Source organism: Kryptolebias marmoratus, linkage group LG17 (assembly GCF_001649575.2).
Source record: "Kryptolebias marmoratus isolate JLee-2015 linkage group LG17, ASM164957v2, whole genome shotgun sequence".
NCBI classification, from domain to species: domain Eukaryota; kingdom Metazoa; phylum Chordata; class Actinopteri; order Cyprinodontiformes; family Rivulidae; genus Kryptolebias; species Kryptolebias marmoratus.
In genome coordinates, this window is record NC_051446.1 from 6446946 (window position 1) to 6452490 (window position 5545).

Below are 5545 nucleotides of genomic sequence, written 5' to 3' on the forward strand. Positions count from 1 at the left end.
TCCCAGTGCCTCCAGTGCCGCTCCCGCGGTCTCGCCAGCCTCCAGTGCTGCTCCCGCGGTCTCGTCAGCCCCACGCCACCACAGCTTTGGCAGAGCCCTCGACCTATACCAAGTCTGCCGTGCCTACGAAGTCTGTGGTCTCGCCAGGCCGCTCCAGAGGGGGTCATGGGCAACGCCTCCCCGCTTGCCATGTCTTCAAAAGGGGTCGACAATGTCTCACCTCCCTCAGCTCCACCGGCGGGTCAGCCCGACACAACGTCTCAGCTCCTTTCCGCCGCCTCTGCTCCATGGGCGGGTCAGTCCGACGCCGCCGCCTCTGCTCCACGGGCGGGTCAGTCCGACACCGCCGCCACAGCTCCACCTCATAGTGTCTCAGTGAGGGTCGGCCGAGATGACGTCCCATCTCACAGTGTCTCAGTGGAGATCGGCAACCACAATGCACCACCGTCCTTGGTCTCGGTGGTTACTGCTGATGCCTCCGCCACAGCTCCACGGGCGGGTCTAGCCAACTCCGCCGCTCCACGGGCGGGTCAGCCCGACGCTGCCGCTGCTCCTTCGCCTCGCCTGCCTCACGGAGGATCCCGGACGACGTCTTCGCCTCGCTCTGCTCAGCCATGCCGAGGGTCGACGTCTCGCTCTGCTCAGCCACGCCGAGGGACCACGCCTGTCTGGTCCTTTGTCCACGCCCGCCTGGTCCACGCCCTCGCCCGCTTGGTCTTCGCCTGATGCGCCTAAGCTGCGGATGAGCCGCCCTCCTGAACTCTGGCTCTACACAGCGGAGGGCGTTTATGTTGCCCCTCAGAACTCCTGCTTCGCAGCGGATGGTGCTTAGGCAGCCTGCAAGAACTCTTGCCACGTCGTGGACGGTTCATGGGGCCGCCCACCGGAACTCTGCTCACGCCGCGGTCGGCCCACGAGCCGCCTGCAGGAACTCTGCTCACGCCGCGGTGAATTTACAAATGTCTCATTAAATCAAAATTTTCTTAAAACGTTGTACAAAAAAATTCTAATTTACACAGTAGAAGACTTTCTCCGCATCTATACTTACTAGAATTGCACTATCCCCTCTACTTTGTAGGTGGTCTATGATATGTAGAGTCCTTCTTATATTGTCCTGTGTTTGTCTTTCTTTGATAAAACCAGTCTGAATCTCATCAATCAAATCCTGCATCAGGTTTTCCATTCTTTTAGCTATGATGGAGGTAATCAGTTTGTTGTCCACATTCAGGACTGATACTGGTCTATAATTGTGGCAATATTCCTGGTCTTTACCTTCCTTTAAGATAACAGATATAATGGCTTCTTTCCAGGAAGGAGGAATCTTGCCAGTCCTGAGACTATAATTAAACGAGTCATATCGTAGTGGGGTTAATTTCTCTTAAAAGATTTTCTAAAAAGAAGCTCCCAGTCCATCTGACCCTGGTGATTTTCCTGTTTTAGTCCTGCCAATTGCCTTTGTTATCTCTTCGACTGTGATTTGAGAAGTCAATATTGCGTTTTGTTTTGTGCCTATTGCTGGCAAGTCTAATTTATCTAAAAAGTCATTCACTTCCTTTTCCCCTGCTGAAGACAGTTGCATATATAAATTTTTATAGTATTGCTCAAATATCTTTTGTATATCTTTTTGTTCATATAAAGTTTTATTAGTTAGTAGGTCTCTTATTTTATATATATTACTTAATGTTTGCTGTTTCTTAGTACGTTTAGCCAGATTTTTTTATAGCTTTGGGACCTTCCTCATAGTATGTTTGTTTAGTAAATCTAGCCTTCGTTTCCACTTCCTCCAATAAACTCTCATCCAATTGTTTCCTGATTTCTGTGATCGAATTAAATATTTCTGGGTCCTTTGTTTGTTTATGTTTCTACTCCAAATCCCTTAGTCTTTTATTTGCTTTTTGTATGTTTCTAATCCGTCTTTTTTCATAAATGTTGTGCAAGAAATTCTCTTCCCTCGTATGACTGTTTTTAGTGCATCCCATAGTATTAATGGGTCGACTTCACTGTTATCATTTTCCTCTCTATATCGAATTATTTCCTCTTTTACTTCATCAATTAATTTCTTGTTGTTTAATATTCCTTCATTTAGTCTCCACAAAGTATTTTTCCTTATACTGTTCAAGTGGATCGTAAGATAAATTGCACTGTGATCTGAAACATCTGTTACTCCTATCCTACATTCTTTCACTCTATGCAGCTCTTTCTTATTTATTAGTATACGTATAATCAATTCTGGAGCATGTGGTATTGAATAGTGGGTGTAATCCCGTTCTGAGCGGTGAAATTCTAAATCAATGTCATAACTTCCCTTATATGCTTCTGCCCAAAATGAACTGGAAAAAGATTTTCTGTATCCCAATTTCATGACCTTCTTTTGATAAATGTGTCTCCTGAAGGACGATGATCTGCACTTTTTCTTTTCTAAGTTTGGTCAAGACCTTATCTCTCTTCATAATATTGTTTAAACCATTAACATTTAACAACATCACTGTTATATCATTGGTCATTACTTATCCAACTTAGTTGAATTCACACCATCTTCACTGAAAAAACAAACTATTAACAAGAAATAAACTAACAAAAAGTCAAACTAAATGTGGGCCAAATTCCCAAGAGGCCCTATCCCCCTGCTGGTAAAGGTGGGGGGTTACCTTTCATGAACAAAGGGCCCCCTCTAGTGGTTTTCTGAAAACCCATTAAAAGTTTCCCCGACCTGCTAGGTAAGTCCAACAGTCACTTGTTTATTGATTCTCCCTGTCTTGTCTAAACTTTAGAGAAGTCTGTAGACTTTTCCCAAGCCTTGAGTTTTTGAAAGTTATTTATCTTGTTTTGTCTTCTGTACACCCACTAGTGTTCCTGTCGCTGCTTGCCTCCTACCTGCCTAAACCTACTTACCTGGAAGATCTGCTGCAGCAAACCTGGCCTGGAACCCGCTCCTCAAACCTGTGAACCTGTACACCTTGTAAATACTAACCTGCTGGATCAAGTCCTCTGCCTGTCTCACCTGGGAAACCTAGGACCGCACCTTCAAGCCTGCACCCTGTCACCTACAGTAAGCCTCCAGATCCACAACTCTGTTTCGTTATCTGCTGGCCCACAACCGATCCTTGGATTAACCTGCAACTATTCCCTCCTACAGATCCTGTTTTCCCCACCCCAGTCCTGACCACCAATAAACTCTCTTACCTTATATTTTGTCTCCTGGGTACTCATGTTTGGCTACATCAGAAATCGTGTCAAAAACCTGTGAATTCTCGCTTCACCTCGTCTTAATTTTGTGACGTCCTGTTTCATCTCCTTCTTGAAGTCCCGGATTTCTGCTGTGATGGCGTGTAGGCCCTCCAGCACGGCCTGGAGCTGCTTCGGCTCTAGCAATACCAAAGTTTGTCTATATTTCATCATTGACTAAATGTAACCTCATTTTTAGTAATCAAAATATTAAAGTTTGAATATATTTTATAGTTTGAACTGCATTACCATTTAGTATTTATACAAGCTTTAACTGTTTGCACCTTTGTGAGATCCCTTTAAATAAAACACGTTATAAAGCTGTAATGTGTTTAACAGAAATGAGCACAAACCATATTTTAAGGAATGTGCCAAACAGTGAACGCTCAGAGTCAGTTGCTGTGCGAACAGAGACAAATATTGGACATGACACGTGTAAATTGCGGGCCAGCTGTGGACCTTAGAACTCGCTGGCTGAATGGAATTGACCTTGGAGAAGTTACTGACTTGGCCTGACTTGGAGGACAACATTAATTTGGCTTTTTGGATTCACCATTGAAATGTACCAGTGAGACCCTTAAGGCCGGCTTGAAATTATGGCGACAGTGTGACCTAAAAAAAATCCTGATATCTGAATCTGGCTCCACTGACTCGGCCTTGGAAGGCTGGCTATCTCAAAATTCTCCTGGATATTATGTAAACTCGATGCTCTTTTCCCCCAGGACACCTGCGGATCTGTGACAGCTAGGTCCGAAGTAGGGTTGCCAACCTTGAAAAATAAATAAGGGACACCTCATGGAAGGACTGGCCGACCCCATTACCTTCACCCCTACCAGCGTGATGATTCACCCCTCCCTCCCCTTCTGCTTTTCTTGCTCTGAAATAAACCTGAATTTAATTGAATGTATGTTTTTGAATATTAAAAATATGAACAGAACTGTAATTATTACACAAATTAATAATGTATTTTGAGTGCAAATAGAATTACCAGAGTAACATCTTTCTAAAAAAGAATGTATCCTTCTTAAACATTCTTCTGTTCATCTTAGCTTAAAACAGTAATAAATAACAAAAAATAAGAACATTTCTGTAATAATAAATTTGGTACAATCATAAAGTTTGTAGGAAATTTGTAAACAAACACATTGTGCCTCAAAGGCCATGACTTTGAAAGAACTTGTAAACTAATAGTGCAATGATATGGAATCAGTCTATTTCTTCCATTTGTATTTCTGTTGCGCTCGTGCAGCATTGAGGAGTTTGTTTTTCAGTGCCAAAAAGTAAAACTCTGAGCAGGACATTTCATAATTTAGACTGTAAATGAGCTCACTTCTTATTAGTTCAGAAGAACATTTGTTTTGAACATCAGTCCACTTATTTTTCATTAGAGAAAAAATCCTTTCCACAAATCCAGTGGAAGATAGTGATGCTGAGGACAAAGGATACAACAGCCTGGATTTTGGGGAGGTCAGCTGTCTGAAGAATTTGCATCCACCTCTCTGCTGTTCCCTTGGACTGCCACCTTTCCCTCTCCTGAGGTTCTGTGGTGAGGCGCTCTATTAGGATGTTTGCAGTCATGCGTTCCTTATAAAGGTAATCCATAGACATGCCTAACCTGCCAAAAGGAGTTAAAAGTGTTATGATCTCAGTTCAGTAGAAGCACATAGGTCATGTATAGTGGTAAATAAATGGGAACAAATATTTGTTTATTTTTAGAATTTTGCATCATATCCTACCTTTTAAAATTACTTTAATGTATATATATATATAAACTGTATAAATTTTAAAAAGATGTTTGTATACTATAAAGTAAGTTTGATTATGTATTTCTTTGTATATATCAATTGTATCCATCTGTATATAACTATCATTAATAAATCACTGGTAATTTTTTTGTTTTTTTACCTGCCAACTAGGTGAAGCCTTTCAGTGATCTTCTCCATGTCAACAAAGGATATTTTCCAAGATGCTAGAGCAGGGGTGCTCACACTTTTTCAGCATGCGAGCTACTTATAAAACAACCAAGTCAAAATGATCTACCTACTAAATACAAAAATGCAAAACATATAACCATTTTCAAATTTATTAAAGATTCTTTGTAAGTACAATGTATGTTGATGTACCTTGCATAACTGAATAAGCCAAAATTGCACAACACACATAATAAAAAATTATTTACATTTTTTGCAGTTACCCGAGTTTACTTTGATGATTTGCACTGAATTGAATCAGCTAGGGATGCATAGTCCAGACAGTAGCTGCTGACAGCCAGCCTCAAGCACATTTCCAAATGTTCATCAGTCATGGTGGAACGGTATAT